Here is a 20,625-nt window from a genome sequence, read left to right on the forward strand (position 1 = left end):
TTAGGAAGGGAAGAGGTTGTGTAGATCAGATATTCATTCTTAGATCTTTAGTGGAAAAGATTCTAGAGAAGGGAAAGAAGTTGTATGCAGCTTTCATGGATTTGGAGAAAACATATGACAGGGTGGATAGACAGGGTGTTGTGGAAAGTATTAAGAATACTGTATATGGAGTAGATGGGAAGTTGTTGAATCCTGTGAAGAGTATGTATGATGGTGCTAAGGCTGCAGTGCATGTGGATGGTGAACTCAGTGAATTTCTTTGGGTTGAAACAGGGATGTGTCATGTCTCCACGGTTGTTCAATCTGTACATGGATGGGGTAATAAAAGAGGTACAAGGTAGGGTAGTGGATGTTGGAGTGGCCCTGGTGAGACAGGATAGTGTTTGTAAACTCCCTGTACTGTTGTTTGCAAATATTACTGTGTTGTTGAGTGAAGACGAAGGGGAGCTGCAAGGCTAGGTGGATGAGTTTGGGAGAGTGTGTAAGAAACGGAATCTAAAGGTGAATTTAGGGAAGAGTAAAGTGATGGTCTTTGAGAGAGGTGAAGTCAGTGAATGTACAGCAAGGTTGGATGGTGAGGAATTGGAAAATGTGGGTACGTTTAAGTACTTGGGTAGTGTGATGAGTAACGATGGAGGTTTGGAGGGTGAAGTGCTTGAAAGGGTACAGCAGGGAAGAAAGGTTGCTGGTTCTTTGAAAGCAGTGATAAGAAACAGGGAAGTGAGCATGGAAGTGAAAAAGTTACTACATGACAACATTGTGATACCAACTCTAACGTATGGAAGTGAAGCTTGGACGTTGTTGGAAGGACACAAGTCAAGAGTGAGAGCAGTGGAAATTAGTTATTTAAGAGGAGCCTGTGGAGTTACATGGTGAGACAGGCTGACAAATGAGGATATAAAGAAGCGTTGTGGTGTGGATGTGGATGTGATAGGAAGTGTTATGAGGAACACACACACATGGTGGTTTGGCCATGTGTGTGTGTTCCTCACACATGGTGTTTGGCCATGTGGAGAGGATGGAGGGTGAAAGACTGACGAAGAGAGTGTATGTGAGTGAGGTGGAGGGGGGAAGAGGAAGGGGGAGGCCGAGGATGAGATGGAGGGATGGGGTGGAGAGGTATATGAGAGAGGGGGGTGTGAGTTGGGAGCAGGGCAGTGAAATGGCGGGGGACAGGGCGACGTGGAGGCGATTTGTTTGTGGTCACCCCAAACGGGATTGAGGCGTCTGGCAATAGATGGATAGATAGACAGATATATATATATATATATATATATATATATATATATATATACATATATATATATTAATCCCTCCAAGATCCAACGTAATAGAGCCAAAGGCATGTCCGGGACTTGGTTTTGTCCGGGACTTGGGAAAAATGCCCCTGGACAGGTACTTAAGGACCCCAACCCAACCTAACTTTGAAAGCCATTTAAATAACTCCCTATTGGACATGCACAGCACCTATTCAAGACCCTATGCACACAAATAAGGGGCAGAAACCATGAAATAAATGAAAAAGAACCAGAGAATGAGAAATTAGAAGTGAGTATGGAAAATACTTAGCAGTGTACAGGGTGCTTACGACACATCTGTGGCCATCGTGAATATTAATTCGCCCCCTCCATGACTCTGACAGTGGCGAAGGTGCACTTGTAGCACATACAACAATCCAGTGTTGCACTGCACTTAATCCTTTGCACTCTGAATTCTAATTTCTTAACAATGCACATTCTGTTCTTACTTGCGCTGCACTTGCAACATGCCAGTGTTGCACCATGCACTTAATCCTTTGCACTCTGAATTCTAATTTCTTAACACTGCACATTCTGTCCTTACTTGCACTGCATTTGAAACATGCCAATGTTGCACTCTGCACTTAATCATTTGCACTCTGAACTCTAATTTCTTAACACTGCACATTCTTTTCTTATGTGCGCTATGCCAATTTCAACATGTGTTTCTCTTTGCCCTTAATCCTTTGCACTCTAATTCTAATTTTTTAACACTGCACATTCTGTTCTTAATATGTTAGGACTCCATATTATAATTACAAATCATAATAGATAAATAGATAAATAGATAGATAGAGAGACAGATAGAAGCAAGAAGTCAGATGATGAGAAGGTACTGTGTCTGCAAGAATCGAGCAATGCTAAACATGCTTACACACTCTTAACTCAAGGAATGCTTTATAGGCACAAGACAGCACCTCGTGACCATACACACACATACACACATACTCACACACAGGCTTCTAGATCTTTCCAACAACAGTGTAACACACGTGACACGACCCCTGTTTCACCAGAATTTAGGAGAGCTCAGAAGGAGACAGGCCATAGAACAGGCAGGTAGCAGGGAGAAGGGCTTAGCAACATGGAAGAGAGAGAGAGAGAGGGAGTGAGCGAGACAGGGAGGTAGCTCGCGGGACTCTACTTTATACTTCACTCGTGTGTGTGAGACTTTGTTAATATTTCCAAGACAAATAAAAATAGTCCCATACTATTCTTTACCTCTCCTGTCATTGCATGACAAAAAGGGAACCAAGATTATCTACTTTCAAACTACTCACGTATAACAACCTCTCGTCCACAAGTCAAATATATATATAACTTCTCTACAAGTTTATACAAAGTCCTCTTTGTGACATTTGGAGACAGATAGAAGCATGTTTAGCATTGCTCGATTCTTGCAGACACAGTACCTTTTCATCATCTGACTTCCTGCTTCTATCTGTCTCTCTATCTATCTATTTATCTATTATGATTTGTAATTATAATATGGAATCCTAACATTAACACTGCACTACACTGTAAATTCCCATGTGGTCTAGTGGGAGTTACTGCTGTTTATTCACTGTCAGAGCCAGAGAGTAGGTGTTGTAGGTGACCCAGGGGCGCGTCACTGGGACGTGGTGATGGGCTACCCACTGCAGATGACTCTGAAGATAGCTGCAAACTCATGTCCGGTGGAGACTCCACCGTGGCTGATGCGCTGGGCTGTGGCTCGGAGGTAGAAGGCAGGTCTTCGTGAAGCAGAGGTGTGGAGGCAGGGGTGAGCACAGCAGGAGTCATGGGCCTGAAAAAGGTGTCAATGGTTGACTGATGTAAGGAACAGTGATTCTGGTGAGTGAGGATGCGCTGCCTAAAAGCGCGCACTTCCTCCACATGTCCCAGGGGCCCCATCTCCCTGTCGCAGTCTGGGTGTTCCTGGCAGTCAAGAACGAACTCGACGTGCTCCCAGAGTGCGCTCAGCTTGGGGATGGCTGGAGTAGTGGCGCGCTGAGTGGAGTCTGCATCATCCTCACTGTCCTCGTCGTAATCTTTCAGCTGGGTACTTGTACCTGCAACAGAAGATGAGATCTCGATATCAGACATGATCTGATACCCAGGATCGCCCTAATCATTATCCAACCACTCACCCACTTTGTCCACATCCACGTCATCACCAACCGCACGAAGACATGCATGGAAGTCATCCACATCAAAATCTAGAAAGTCATGCACCACATCGGCTCTGAGAAGCAGACAAAACTAACCACTTTCCAGCGTCTTGACAGAGACTTCCCTCCATGCACTGGCCCAGTTGTAGATGGCTGAATTGAGGTTGCAGTGATGAAGGTTTTCCACAGTCCGCTGGCCTTCCGCATCCCATCTCTCCCTGCGCTTATCCTCGTCACCGAGAACAACCATCACCTCATCCAGGAACTTCAGACGGTACAGCCTCTTCATTGCCACAATCACTCCTTGGTCCATTGGTTGGATGAGAGCAGTTGTATTAGGTGGCAAGAACAAGCACCTACTGCGGCCATTCTCAGCCACCAACTCCTTGTTGGACGGATGCGAAGGTGCATTGTCCAGAAGAAGGAGAGCCTTTACCTGGCTGCATGAAATTCCCAGTGTGTTCGTCTGATAATGATGACCTCCTTGACGATGTGCTGGTGAAACCAGTCTTTGAAGATCTTGGCTGTGAACCAAGCCTTCACAGACTGGTACCAAATGACAGAAGGGACATCCATCAACCCTCGAAGGCACCGAGGCTGCTTTGCATGGCCAACAATAACAGGTCTGAGCCAGTGCATGCCATTAGCATTGGCACAACACAAAGCAGATATCCGTTGCTTGGAGACTTGAGTCCAGGTACATGCTTCTCCATCTCCTCTGCTAGGGTGTTCGTGGGCAACGAGTGATACAACTTACCAGTTTCATCAGCGCTGTGGACTTGACCGAGAATGAGGCCCTTCCTGTTGATCAAGCCCTTCACCTTCTGCCGAAACTCTTCTACTCCATCTTTGTTGGTGTTCACAGCTTCGCCATGGGCCTTACGGTTAGTAAAGCCATGCCGCAGTTTGAAGGCAAAGAGCCACCCTTCGGATGCCTTGAAGTCTGGGGAGTCATGTAACCTTGTGAACTTCTCTGCGGTAGCCTTCATCTCTGTACCATGCACCAGCACACCAGCAGCACATTGTTGATACCAAATCAGCATGGAGTGGTCAACTTCTGCAAACCTGGGAGGGTACAAAATCTTCCTCTGCATGTTGTGGTTGGTCTTCGATGCGAAGTCCCGGGATTTATTCATATCAAACAAGGTAGAGTGGGCCAGGTTGAATTCACAGAGGATGCAGGAAGTTGACCATCCCGCATCCACCTTCTCCAATATCTCCCTCTTCTTCAGAGGAAGAACAAATAATTTCCTCTTCTTGGGTGGCAGGGCCATTGTCACACACAAGAGTAAGAGGCAGCAGAGGAACTGCAGGGCCTGCAGCAGGTAGGGCACCACCACAAAAGCAAGCATGTGGGCAGCCATAGCGACGAGCGTGCAGTTACGACGGTAAGTAGGCGGGAAATGGGGAGGATGCAGGGGTGCTTTAGAGGACGTCGGAGGAACTACACACCAAAACACAGCTGTTTGTCACCGCGCAGTAAATTTATAGTAGGGATGAAAACGTGTCTTTTTTTTTTTTTGCCACATTTGGTGTCCGAGGACCCGAGCCCAAAATGTGTGGGACTTGAGGTGTCTGGGACTTGGGTGTACGGGACTTACAGGGATTACTGTATACACAGTACAGTAATCCCTTAAAGACCTAGATGCCCAAGTCCTAGACACCTCAAGTTCTGGACATTTTGGGCTCATGACTGCACGCTTGTCACAATGGCTGCCCACATGCTCGTTTTTGTACATAAACAGTGAATAAACTCCAATACCTCGCCACTAGACAACATGGGAATTTACAGTGTTGTACAGTGTTAAGAAATTAGAATTCAGAGTGCAAAGGATTAAGTGTAGAATGCAATACTGGTGTGCTGCAACTGGTGTGGCACAAGTAAGAACAGAATGTGCAGTGATAAACAATTATAATTCACAGTACAAAGGATTAAGTGCAGCACAACACTGGATTACTGTATGTCCTTCAAGTGCACCTTCACCACTGTCAGAGCCATAGAGGAGGCAGGTTAATCTTCGTGACAGCCACGGGCGTGTAGTAAGTACCCTGTACACTGCTAAATATTTTCCATATTCACTTCTAATTTCTCATTCTCTGGTTCTTTTTCATTTATTTCATGGTTTCTGTCCCTTATTTGTGTACACAGGGTCTTAAATAGGTGCTGTGCATGTCTGGTAGGGAGTTATTTGGTTGGCTTTCAAAGTTAGGTTGAGTTGGGGTCCATACATACCTGTCCAGGGGCATTTTTCCCAAGTCCGGGAAAAAACTAAGTCCCAGACATGCCTCTGGCTCTATTACGTTGGATCTTCGAGGGATTACTGTATACAGTGCTCCCTTAACATCCACGGGGGTTAGGTAACAGAGACACCCGCGTTTGTTAAAAAATCCACGGATATCTGCTGCCTCCTTTAAAAACAACCCTGGACTCCCCCTTAACCATTTGGCTGCAGCAGCTGTGATGACAACATACTGACTGTGCTCATTGTGGAGAAACAGGGAAAAATTGTGTGTTTTCAACTCATGTTTTAACCCATTTATTGTTAATCCTGAGAGCTAAAATTTTTGTCAAACAAACATCAATCTTTCTACTATCGTTTGCAACAAACTGCATGTCTGTAGGCACTCCAAGCACTGAGAATGATTTGAGAGAATACAAGGTATGTTTTGACTGTCTGACACAGGAAATAGCCCAGAGAGGTGGAAATTTCCACCAAACCACAAGATGTTTTCCATACAAAATAGGGTTACAGCCACATTACCTCATCACAGTAATTGCAATAATAACAAAAATAAAACACTTCTTGCCAGTCTCCTATGCTTTTGTTATGATATTCCATTGTTTTTGTTTGACTTTATCGAAACAGTAACGATGTGAGGAAAATCATTACAAACTTTATCAAACTTCATGAATGACTTTTATTACCACTTACTTTCATAATGCTTATTGATATAATGTCATCAGTTATTTCATAGCATAGCTGCACAATTTGCGACTGCAAAAATGTTCAATAACTAATGCACTTAGCATCATGACTTATCTGATTATCGCAAAAATATCACAAAATCACATGTATTTTATCACAGTAATTCACAATATAATATAAAAAAAAACACTTTCAGCCACACTCATATGATTTCAGTGCGATTTGGGTGTGTATAGCTTCGTATTATTTACAAGAAAGAGGGGAGGGGGAGGGCAGCAAACCAGTTTAGACCAGCTCATCAAGGGGAACGAGAAAGAGAGGGAGGGGGGGTAGGGCAGCAAACCGGTTTAGACCAGCTCATCAAGGGACGAGAGAGAGAGAGAGAGAGAGAGGGGGGGGGGAGGGCAGCAAACTGGTTTAGACCAGCTCATCAAGAGTATATGGAAGAAAGAAATACTCCCAGCCAGCTCATCCTAACTTTTCCCCTGATGAATTGATAGCATTACTAAATGAAGTGACCAAAAGGAGGAGTGTTATATTTGATTCACTGGATAATGCCATCACTAAAACAGCCATGAACTGTGCCTAGGATAATGTTACATTTGCAGTGAAAGTGTCAGCAGAGTTCAACGAGATAAAATGCTTTAATGAATCTGGCCCCGGTAATGTAACCACCTGCGGATATTTAAAACTGATTATGTTACATCCACCCGCAGATATTTAAAATCGTGTATGTTAAAAACGCGGATGTTAAGGGATGACCATATATGTCGTAAAAATACCCCCGCTAATACCAATACATCAGTCCTATATGAGACAGCCCTAGCATGTATTCAGTATGGACGATGGGTGTTAGCGCCGAAGTGGTGACATGTAGAGGTGTGCGGTACGTAGGAGGACTACTGGGCCTTGAAATCAGGCTGTGAAGCCTATGCCCAGAGTCAGTCACATTTAAAAAAAAAAAAAAAAAAAAAAATACTGTATATATATGTATATATATATACAGGGTGTAACGCGACGTATGACAAAAACTTACACCAATGATCTACCATGTAATTTTCAGTATATTTTGTTCTATAAACATATGCTCTCTGCGACCCAAGTTCAGTGCCCAGCATTCTGCAGTTTTGTGTAAAAGCTTCGTCTCTTGCATGTGCCATTGGGTGAGAGCTTGGCAGGGCGACGGGAGACGAGTATTATTAGCTTATACTGTACTATACATGAAAATCCCATATCCTATCAGTACACACGAGTTTTAAGAAGAAACTTTACGTAGTCTATTGATTCTTTAACATCAACTCATGCATTCATGCAATTCTTTTGCACAAATCGACTGTAATTAAGGATTAAATTCGAATTTTATGGCTTGCAAGGGAGTAGGGAGGGAGGGAGGACAGGCTGGTTGTTGATGCCAGTTATGTAATATTTGGTTTGTAGTATGTTGTTACCAGCATTATCATAACACCCACAGCTCATTCAGTGAAAGAACATTACTGTACTGAGTGACTAGCCTCATTTTAAATCAGGAGTAATATTATTATTCATTACAATTTTTCTGCTGCAAGTAAACGTGGCACCATTTTTTCATATGATGACGTGAGAACAGTGATACAGGATGCCAATGTAACGCCTATGCAACTAGATCTATTTTTTGCTTCTACTTGCAGCACTAACATCTGGCAACATGATATCTAGCTACATTCTGGATATTTTTGCCATTACAGTATTAGGTGATATTTTAAAGATTTTATCGTATTTTCTAGCAATGTTTTGTGTGTTTACTATCTAGCGACATTCTAGCAAGTTTTCAGGAACAAACTAGCGAGATTGATAAGGACTTGGCAACCCTGCGTCCACTGTCATTTGAATGGGAACATTTGCAGGGGAGGCACACACTTCAAATACTGTTCTCCGCGTTCTGTTGTTCACCGGGTTCAGCTTCACATGTTCATGAAACAGCATGCTACGTACGTACAGCAATGAAGAATATGTAGATATCGTGTATTTTTTTTTACGGGTTCTGCGATGGTAATGCCAGTGCTGCAGAGAGGAACACAGGTGGATACCCAAAGGCGCCACGTTTACTTGCTGCAGAAAAATTTGGATAATATTCTTCCTGAATTAAAGTGAGGCTAATCTCCCTTTAGAATAACGTTTTTTCGCTGAATGAGCTGTGGGTGTTATGATAATGCTGGTAGCAACATACTACAAACCAAATATTACATAACTGGCAACAACACACCAGCCTGTCCTCCCTCCCTCCCTACTCCCTTGCAAGCCATAAAATTCGAATTTAATCCTTAATTACAGTCGATTTGTGCAAAAGAATTGCATGAATGCATGAGTTGATGTTAAAGAATCAACAGACTACGTAAAGTTTCTTCTTAAAACTCGTGTGTACTGATAGGATATGGGATTTTCATGTATAGTACAGTATAAGCTAATAATACTCGTCTCCCGTCGCCCTGCCAAGCTCTCACCCAATGGCACATGCAAGAGACGAAGCTTTTACACAAAACTGCAGAATGCTGGGCACTGAACTTGGGTCGCAGAGAGCATATGTTTATAGAACAAAATATACTGAAAATTACATGGTAGATCATTGGTGTAAGTTTTTGTCATACGTCGCGTTACACCCTGTATATACAGTATATATATATATATATATATATATATATATATTGTTACGGAACAGAGAAAGATAATGTACACTCTAAGTGAGAATACTAAAAATCACTACTGTCCCGCAAAGTTCCAGGTTCAAAACAAAAGAGTTAGGCAAAATTACAAGTCAAAGTTTAATGCTCAAACTAACAACCAAACATCCAGGACTCATTAGGATAATGTAATGGCAAAAAACAGGTTAAATATATGGTTAACTGCAATAGCCTCCATCAACACGAAATTAGCAAGTGTAAATTTATCTAAGTCAGCCCTGATAAAATGAGAAAACCTGATAATGCTCAGTGAATGCAAGATACCGGTATATTATTAAAGATACAAAATATTATTACCACTGGCTGACACCTAAAACACATGAATCACAAAAACCTTACTAGGCCTACGAATTAACACATGCTATACAAGAAAAAATGCAATAACACTTATACTCAAATTACACAGCTGCTAGATGGTTGGGGACTTCCTGAGCACTCACAATAATAACAACTGTACAGGGGAGGACAGAGATGTGAACAAAATGAGGAGTAGATCTAAGTGGCCATTAATGTAGAGACTGAGCTCATTATACAGGGGCCGGCAGAGCTTGATACAACTTGTAAGAAGGACACGCAAATGAAGCCATAGGGGACAAAGAGTTGACACTCCAGCTCTGAACAACAGAAAGAACGACTTACTCTACTATAAGGGAGGAGGGGGGGGAAGTGAGGTAGAACACGCACTATGGAAGCCACGAGGCGAATCGTGATCAAACATGCAGCATACTGTACGTTAGAATTACACAAAGGATGATGAAATCATAGGCTATGTAACACCTCCCCACAAAAATAAAAAGAAATTTACAAAGGAAATTTCTTATTACTCTAAAACAATCTGTCTAAAGTCTAGATAAGCAATCTGCAGTAACATTTTCTTTCCCCTTGACATGTTGTATGTCTAATGAATACTCCTGAAGAAGTAGACTCCATCTTGTCAATCTCTGATTTTTATCTTTAAACTTACTAAGGAATTTCAGTGGGTTATGATCGGTATAAATGACTCTGGGGTCAAAACCAGAACACAAATAAAATGAAAAATGCTGCAAACCAAAAATCAAGGCCAAAAGCTCTTTCTCAATAGTTGAGTAGTTCTTTTGAGGTGGAGTGAACTTCTTACTGTAATAAGATACAGGGTGTTCAATACCCTGATCATCCTCTTGCAGCAAAACAGCCCCAGCTCCTGTATCACTTGCGCCAACAGCCATCTTAAAAGGCTTAGCAAAATTTGGAGTAGCAAGCACTGGCTGACTTAATAGGACAGCTTTAAGTTTGCTGAAAGAGGATTCACAGTTATCGGTCCAGACAAATTTAACTCCCTTTTTCAGTAGGTCTAAGTGGTGATACAAGAATTGAAAAGTTAAGAACAAATCTCCTGTAATAACCTACCATTCCCAAAAATCTTTGTAGCTCTTTCCTACTTTTAGGTCTGGGAAGATCACTTATAACCTGAACCTTAGCTCCTGGTGGTGCAACATGTCCATCACCAATTACGTACCCAAGGTACTGAACTTTAGCTTGACCATACTCACACTTTGATAAATTAGCTACAAGATTAGCCTGAACCAAATGTTCAAGAAATTTACTGACATGGCATAGGTGATCTTTCCAGTTGTCACTGAAGATTAATACATCATCAATATAAACAACACACCCTGCCAAACCCTCTGTTACAACATTCATGAGCTTCTGAAATGTGGCTGGTGCATTCTTCATACCATATGGCATTACAGAACATGCAAAAGTCTTTCCTAGTGTTACAAAACATGAGATCTCCCTAGCATGTTCAGTCATAGGTACTTGCCAGTATCCCTTCAACAAATCAAACTTACTTATGTACCTAGCCTTTCCGATGTTGTCTATGCAATCTTCCACGCGAGGGAGAGGGTAAGTGTCTGTTTTGGTTATCTGATTAACACGTTTGTAGTCGATGCAAAGCCGCTGTGACCCACCTGGCTTAGGGACTAGAGTGACAGGAGAACTCCACTCGCTCTGACAGGGCTCAATCATCTTGTGGTCCAACAGGTAGCCAAGCTCCTTCTGGATGAGAGGAACTTTCACTGGGTTGACAAGGTAAGGAGGCAGTTTAATTGGCTTTGCGTCTCCAACATCGCCATCATGCATCAACACAGTGGTTCTTCCTGGAGTGGCACGGAACACTTGCGGGTACTCCTGCAGTAATGCCGAAAACTCCTGCCTTTCCTCGGGAGCTAGATGAGAAAGCTTAGTCTGGAGATCATTCATGATATCAGGATTCTTCCCCAAACTATCACTCAGGCACATGCTGCATGGGAGAACTTCACTTGCAGACTTGGGTGGAACAGCTACAGTGCAGATTGGGTTATTTTCGTCCCGCCTGTGATATAACTTTATCATGCTGATGTGACAAAGTTGCTTGTTCTTTTTACGATCTGGTGTGGCGATGACATAGTTGACATCACTGAGTTTCTTCTCCATGAAATAAGGACCACTAAACTTGGTTTGAAGAGGTTGCCCATGCACTGGTAGCAGAATCAAAACCTGATCTGGCTGAAAGTGGCATAACCTGGACTTCTTATCATACCAAGTCTTCATCTTCTCCTGAGCAGCTCCTAAATTCTCTCTCACCAGCTGTAAAGCAGTGGACAGCCGTTCTTTGAACTTCATCACATACTGCAGCAGGTTGACGTCATCTTCCTCCGACAGCCAGCATTCCTTGAGTAACTTAAGGGGTCCTCTTACTTCATGGCCAAACAGTAGTTCAAAAGGTGAGAAGCCCAGTGATTCATTTGGAGATTCTCTTGCGGCAAATACAACGAATGGAAGACCTTTATCCCAGTCTTTCTGATGTTCCAAACAGTATTTCTTGAGCATCGATTTGAGTGTTTGATGATATCTCTCCAACACTCCTTGGGTCTGGGGATGGCAAGCTGAAGACGTGATCTGAGTGATGCCCAACTCTTTCAGAGACTGCTTGAAAACATTTGACATGAAATTACTTCCCCGGTCTGACTGTACCCCCTTGGGCAGACCAAACTTTGTGAAGAACCCTAGCATTTCCTTAACCATGTTCTTTGCTGAGATATTTCTAAGTGGAATGGCTTCAGGATAAAGAGTAGCCGTATCAATCAGGGTCAACACATAAGAAAATCCTGAAGAAGTCTTAGGAAGAGGGCCCACAATATCCACCAACACACGGGTGAATGGCGCCTCAAAAGGAGGAATGGGAACTAGAGGTGCAACCTTTTTGGTCTGATTACACTTCCCCACAACTTGACAGGTGTGACAAGACTTACAATACCAGGAAACATCCCTGAAGATACCTGGGCAGTAGAAGTGTTTCAAAATGCATGCCACAGTCTTCCTCACTCCAAGGTGTCCTGCCAAACTGGAATCATGAGCCACTCTAATGATATCCTGCCTACAAACACGAGGGATGACAACTTGATGTACAACCTCCCATTCACAGTCGGGTGATGCTGTTGGGGGTCTCCACTTCCTCATAAGTACTCCTGACTTTATATAATAACAAGTAGAAGCACCAGCTGACTCTTCCTCACTGCAAGCAGAGTTAGCTAAACCTTTCAACTCAGGGTCAGCAACCTGCAACTCAACCAACTCTTGACGAGACATATCAACACTACGGGGTACTGCCTCATCTGGTGAGTGGTCCAAATTAGCAAGAAAAGTGTCAGCTAGGATAACATCATCATCATCATTATCCTCTAAGTCACCAGTAACTTTAGACTTAGCCCTAGTGACAGCACATGCAGAGAACACATCAGGGACATCACAATCCTGGGTCGCAGCCACTGGCTCACTAGACAACTGAGAAGCTGGACACACTTGACTTCCACCAATATCATTTCCAAGTAAGAATGTTACACCTGACATTGGGAGTGTCTCAACCAACCCAACCATAACAGAACCATTAACAAAACCAGACTCTAAATTCACTCTGCACAGAGGGACAGAGAAGTAATTATTCCCTACACCTTGTAAGATTACAGTTTCATCAGAGGAATTAACATTAGAGCCTAGAACACTGGTCAGCATAAGGGATTGGCAAGCACCTGTATCACAATATATTTTAACTGATTTCCTGTCATTACTGTCCAGAGGACTGACAAAACCATCAGACAGGAAATTAGCACATGAACTCTTGAGAGTGTCACCCACGTTACTGCTCAAAAGAGAAGCTTCATCATGAGAATTTAATTTACCCCTCAAAGCAGGTTCAGTTAACTCAGTTAAAGAATTCTGGGAACTCTCAAGGGTGGACACTAGACCAATTGACTGAATATTTAAAGAGTCCTTTTTGTTCACATCACGCTGTCTCCTGAAACATTTCTCCGTAGTATGACCAAGCTTACTACAATAAGTACATTTACTTTTCTGAAATCTAGAGGTGAAGCTGGTATTTACTTCCTGAGAAACATCATCTTTATTCTCTTTCCTGTTACCTGTACTCTGAGTAAAGGCAACGTACTTACTCTCAGCTTTCCTTTTTTCTTTATAATATCTCTTGCGAGTGAGAACATACTCATCAGCTAAAACTGCAGCATCAGACAAATTATCTATTCTTCTCTCATCAAGATATAGACTTACATCTTTATTAATACACCTTTTGAAGTCCTCCAGCAAAATCATCTGCTTAAATTTACCAAAATCAGAATCCACATTCTTAGAATTTAACCACTGCTCTAACAGATCTTCTTTGATTTTTACATACTCAACATGGGATTGCTTATCTTGCTTATAAGTTGTCCTAAATTTTACTCTATAGGCTTCAGGAACAAGCTCATAGGCCTTAAGAATCAAGCTCTTAACTACATCATAATTATCAGATTGATCCTGAGGCAAAGATGCATAAGTTACTTGAGCTTTACCGGTGAGAACAGTTTGAAGGAGTACTGGCCAATACTCTTTGGGCCAATTAAAACCTGTAGCTACCCTCTCAAACAACTGAAAATACTTTGTTAAATCAGATTCATTAAAAGGAGGGACAAGTTTAACATTTTTAGCCACATCAAAATCATCAGAGCTAGATGATCCAGTTCCACCTTGTTTCATGCGATACTCATGGTCTGCCTGAATCCTAGCAAGTTCAATTTGTGCCTCCTGAATACGAGCCTGAGACTCAGCCTCCTTAGCCTGAGACTCAGCCTCCTTACCCTGAGACTCAGCCTCCTTAGCACGTGCCTGAAACTCAGCCTCCTTAACACGAGCCTCCTGCAGAGCTAGCTGTAACTTAGCTATTTCAATCTGTGTTCGCTCATTTGGACGAGTTACATTAAACAAGCTTTCATTAATCATGTCAACAATTTGATCTTTAAAATGATGAAAATAACCAGCAATTCCCAATTGCTGAGCAACAAGCTTAAGTTCATTCTTTGTTCTGTTTTCTACATCACACACTGTTTGCACATTTGACAAAAAATCTTTGGCTTCATCAAGCGTAGTAATAGTAGACATCATGAATAAATCACAGTCACAAAATATCAAGCAATATCCTTATGATAATATCCTGAATATCCTGATAAGAGGTCGCCAAATTTATGTTACGGAACAGAGAAAGATAATGTACACTCTAAGTGAGAATACTAAAAATCACTATTGTCCCGCAAAGTTCCAGGTTCAAAACAAAAGAGTTAGGCAAAATTACAAGTCAAAGTTTACTGCTCAAACTAACAACCAAACATCCAGGACTCATAAGGATAATGTAATGGCAAAAAACAGGTTAAATATATGGTTAACTGCAATAGCCTCCATCAACACGAAATTAGCAAGCGTAAATTTATCTAAGTCAGCCCTGATAAAATGAGAAAACCGGATAATGCTCAGTGAATGCAAGATATATTATTACAGATACAAAATATTATTACCACTGGCTGACACCTAAAACACATGAATCACAAAAACCTTACTAGGCCTACGAATTAACACCTTATGCTATACAATACAAGAAAAAATGCAATAACACTTATACTCAAATTACACAGCTGCTAGATGGTTGGAGACTTCCTGAGCACTCACAATAATAACAAATGTACAAGGGAGGACAGAGATGTGAACAAAATGAGGAGTAGATCTAAGTGGCCATTAATGTAGAGACTGAGCTCATTATATAGGGGCCGGCAGAGCTTGATACAACTTGTAAGAAGGACGCGCAAATGAAGCCATAGGGGACAAAGAGTTGACACTCCTGCTCTGAACAACAGAAAGAACGACTTACTCTACTATAAGGGAGGAGGGGGGGAGTGAGGTAGAACACGCACTATGGAAGCCACGAGGCGAATCGTGATCAAACATGCAGCATACTGTACGTTAGAATTACACAAAGGATGATGAAATCATAGGCTATGTAACAATATATATATATATATATATATATATATATATATATATATATATATATGTATTCAGTACCCTCGCGTCCAACACGCGTTAGTCCAGCACGATTTGGGTCCAGCACGGAGAGCAATTAATTAGTATTATTTAATACGATTTAATTACTGCAACACGAATATGTTAGCATAACACGCACAGAGCTCCGAGAAGTGGGCGAAATCCACAGAGTTCACTCTAGCACGATCACCCCCGGTCCAACACGGTCATACTGGACATTCCCATGATGATGATAGCCAATGAAAACTTCTGATCAAGTAGCCTTCCCCGACCGCTATCGTGACGTGATCGTGATGCCGCCCAATTAAAAACGCTTCTGGTGTCACGTGATGTTTTGTTTAAATTTCTCCCGTCACAGCGCCACTCAGTCGCATAATTGCATTGGAAGGTGCTTTTTTCTTGCTGCATTTTCTGCCCTTGTTACTGCATTTTACCCTGCTCACGATGCCTAGGAAGCCTTCTGAGAACCCCAAGAAGCGTCGGCACCTCCCTCAGGCCACCAAGCTAGAAAGCATCGAGAGGAAGAAAAAAGGGGAGAGGAAAGTTGACATTGCCAAGGCCTATGACATGAATGAAGCCAACGTGAGGATCATAATAAAAAACAAAGACAAGATCCTGGCAGCCGAAGGATATCACACGGCACTTCATACCAGTTTTGCCGAGGATATGATGGTAAATCGGAACGGTAACGTGGTAAAATTGCCGACGATACCACGGGCATTTGGAATTCATCTGGATGGATTCCTGCCGAGGATACGACGGGCAAAACAGTGTGACCAAAACCCAGGCGACTCGACAGAGAATGTATCGTACTACAGCATTGAACATTTAGCCTGACTCTGAATACATATTAATATTTTAGAATAAATATCAATCGTTTTGAAACCCTTCTCATCGGCGTGCGTACCAGTTTATAAACAAAGTTGCTTCTCCTTATTCTCTACCGAGTCAGCGACAGCGATCACTTTCCACAGTCACGAGACGGGGCTCTGGCAACAGTGTGAGAAGCATGCACTTTGCCGAGGATTACAGAGTGCTAGGACAGGCAGAAGCAGGACCTTCCATGGCTGTGGACGAAGATAGTGATTCTGAGTGTGATTTCGAAGGATTTATGAGGGAGGTTGAGGAGGAGCAACAGCCATTACCCGCTAATGACGCCAGCAGCCATTCTCCAGGGACTCAGTAGGACTACCTACAGCCTTGGATACCACCTGCCATTCCCAGCAAGCCCACCAACACTATTCTAAAAGGTTAGTTATCATTCATAGCACAGTACCATTTATTATAATTACAATAGTACCAATATATGTATAGGTATATGGTAGGTATTTAGGGTGACTTTTCCTAGGGTTGCTGACATAATTCATTTTTCCCCATATGCTCAATTGTTAGTCCAACACGTTTTTGGTCCAACACGTGACCCATGCATGACAATATTACCGTGCTGGACGCGAGGGTACTGTATATATGTATATATATATATACAGTACCCTCGCGTTTAACACAGTAATACTGTCATCCATGGGTCCCGTGTTGGACCAAAAACGTGTTGGACAAACAACAGAACTTATGGGGAAAAATGAATTATGTCAGCAACCCTAGGAAAAGTCACCCTAAATACCTACCATATACCTATACATATATCGGTACTACTGTAACTATAATAAATGGTACTGTGCTATGAATGATAACTAACCTTTTAGGATAGTGTTGGTGGGCTTGCTGGGAATGGAAGGTGGTATCCAAGGCTGTAGGCAGTCCTACTGGGTCCCCGGAGGATGGCTGCTGGTGTCACTAGCAGGTAATGGCTGCTGCTCCTCCTCAACCTCCCTCATAAATCCTTCGAAATCACACTCAGAATCACTATCTTCGTCCACAGCCATGGAAGTCCTGCTTCTGCCTGTCCTAGCACTCTGTAAGCCTTCACTCCTGCCAGGATCTTGTCTTGGTTTTTTATTATGGTCCTCACGTTGGCTTCATTCATGTCGTAGACCTTGGCAATGTCCACTTTCCTCTCCCCTTTCTTCTTCCTCTCGATGCTTTCTAGCTTGGTGGCCTGAGGGAGGTGCCGAAGCATCATGGGGTTCTCAGAAGGCTTCCTAGGCATCGTGAGCGGAGTAAAATGCAGTAACAAGGGCAGAAAATGCAGCAAGAAAAAAGTACCTTCCAATGCGAATTATGCAACTGAGTGGCGCTGTGGCGGGAGAAATCTAAACAAAACATCACGTGAGAGCAGAAGCGTTTTTAATTGGGCGACATCACGATCACCTCACGATAGTGGGCAGGGGAGGATACTTGATCCGAAGTTTTTATTGGCTGTCAGCATCACGGGAACGTCCAGTATGACCGTGTTGGACCAGGGGTGATCGTGCTAGAGGCGAACTCTGTGGATTTCGCCCACTTCTCAGAGCTCCGTCCGTGTTATGCTAATGCACCTGTGTTACAGTAATTAAACCGAATTATCTCTATCTATCTATCTATTGCCAGACGCCTCAATCCCGTTTGGGGTGGCCACAAACAAATCGCCTCCAAGTCACCCTGTCCCCCGCCATTTCACTCCCCTGCTCCCAACTCACACCCCCCTCTCTCATATACCTCTCCACCCCATCTCATCCTCGGCCTCCCCCTCCCTCTTTCCCCCTCCACCTCACTCACATACACTCTCTTCGTCAGTCTTTCACCCTCCATCCTCTCCACATGGCCAAACCACCTCAGTGTGTTCCTCATAACGCTTCCTATCACATCCACATCAACACCACAACGCTCCTTTATATCCTCATTCGTCAGCCTGTCTCTCCATGTGACTCCACAGGCTCCTCTTAAATAACTCATTTCCACTGCTCTCACTCTTGACTTGTGTCCTTCCAACAACGTCCAAGTTTCACTTCCGTATGTTAGAGTTGGTATCACAATACTGTCATGTAGTAACTTTTTCACTTCCATGCTCACTTCCCTGTGTCTTATCACTGCTTTCAAAGAACCAGCAACCTTTCTTCCCTGCTGTACTCTTTCAAGCACTTCACCGAATTAAATCTTACTAATTATTGCTCTCCGTGCTGGACACGAATCGTGCTGGACAAACGCGTGTTGGACACGAGGGTACTGTATATACTGTATATATACATTCACCTTGGTCCCAATTAACGCGCCTATATGGTGGATGTGCAAGCTCGCGCTATTTGATATCGCACTAATTGAAACACATAACTTACGTGGAAAAATTCATTTGGTGGATGTGTGACTCCAACTTCAGGGGTTAAACTTTTAAACACTGATAATTAGCCTAATACTAAACACGTACTACATACACGCACATGAGTACAGGTGTAATGGATATGAAAGTAAGGAAGTAAGGAAGTGGTATTTAAGGAAACAGAAGTGAAGGAAACTAAGGGGGTTGGCTATGAAAGATCAGAAGTTCAGGAAGTGGTACCGACGCAGAGTAGGAGAGAAGAGGGTATAAAAAACATCAAAAATAATTTGAAGGTGATATATACTAATGTTGATGGTTTAATATTGGCAAGGCTTGAAATTAACGATTTCTTGAGAGAACATGAACCTGATGTCATGTGCTTTGTAGAGACCAAATTAAGAGAAGATATTGATGTTCATTTGGGAGATGGTAAATACAAACTGTGGAGAAAAGACAGAAAAGAAAAAACGGGAGGAGTGATGATACCAGTGAAGAACAACATAAATGTAGATACCGTGGAAATGGGAGAAAGCAGGGCTGAAGTGATATACAGTATATGAAATTAGAAACTGGAGAGAATGTTAAGCGAGATATGGCAGTAGTGTATGTTCCCCCTAAGACGAGAGCATGGAAGGATAATGAATACCAGGAGATGTTGTCAGATATGGCTAGCTATTTACAAAAAATAATTGAGAAAAGTAATACAGTAATATAATTTTGGTGGGTGACTTTAACTGCAAAGAGGTGAACTGGAAGGAATGGTACTCGGGAGGTGGCAAGGATTCGTGGGGCACTATGTTATTAAATATAATAATGAATAATGTGATGACGCAATGGGTCAAAGAAGAGACATGGTTTCGAGGCGAGGACACACCAGCAAGGTTAGATTTACTGTTTACCAAAGAACCCGATGTAATAGAATCATTGAAATATCTCTGTCCTTTAGGAAAAAGTGATCATGTGGTCACTGAGTTCCAGATGATAATAGGGAACGTCGAGCCAAGAGACGAGCTTCATAGACAGGGAAGATACAACTTTGGGAAAGCAAATTTTACAGGATTGAGAAACTTTTTTGAAAATGCAGATTAGAGAAAATTCAGAGAAACGAGAGATACAGAGGAAGTGGCATATCTTTCTGGACCTCTATAATTTGGGAGTGGAAAAATTTGTACCAAGAGTAAGAGGGAAAGAAAACATGAAAAAGGAGTAGTTTAATACAAGGTGTATGATAGCAAAAAAAGAGAGAGAGAAGGCGTGGAACAATTGGAGAAAGAGAGGTAACAACAGAACAAAGGAAGAATATAAAAGAAGTAGAAATGAATACACAAGAATACGTAGAGATGAAGAAAGGAATTTTGAAAAAGGTATAATACACAAATGCAAGGATGAACCCAAACTGTTTTATAGATTTGTTAATGGCAAACTGAAACAAAAGGAAGGAATCACCAAACTGAAAGTAAAAGGAGAGGTCTATAAAGATGCAGCAATGCAAGCTGAAATAATGAACAAATGTTTCCAATCGGTTTTCACTAATGAAAAAGAGTTTGTGGAAGGGGAGGGAGTGATGAAAATGTACCGGTGATAAAAGATATAAAAGTGGAGGTACAGGAAGTGTATAAATTACTGGAAACTCAAGATGTAAGGAAAGCCCCAGGACCTGATGCAATTTCTAATTGGGTACTGAAGGAATGCAGAGAACAACTGGCGGATAAAATTCACAGTTTAATCGTGTGTTCTCTGGAAGAGGGGAAAGTGCCACAAGAATGGAAGAGGGCAAATGTGGTACCAATTTATAAGGGAGGAAACAGGGAAAAACCCCTGAATTATAGACCAGTGTCTCTAACCAGCATGGTCACAAAATTGTGCGAGAGAATCCTGAAAGACAGATGGATAAACTATCTAGAAGAGATGAATATTTTGGCTGAATGTCAGTTTGGATTCAGAAGTGGAAGGTCA

At 42.4% G+C, this 20,625-nt stretch overlaps 1 protein-coding gene across 1 annotated transcript in view; it reads right to left on the minus strand.

The window, feature by feature from the left end:
* LOC145417842 (von Willebrand factor A domain-containing protein 5A-like) overlaps window positions 1-20,625 on the minus strand; it is a 756,527-nt gene that overhangs the window by 689,778 nt on the left and 46,124 nt on the right. The gene's annotated exons all lie outside the window — the stretch shown is intronic.

This window comes from Coenobita brevimanus, chromosome 111 (genome assembly GCF_032717465.1).
Source record: "Coenobita brevimanus isolate Jiangsu-jjx chromosome 111, ASM3271746v2, whole genome shotgun sequence".
NCBI classification, from domain to species: Eukaryota; Metazoa; Arthropoda; class Malacostraca; order Decapoda; family Coenobitidae; genus Coenobita; species Coenobita brevimanus.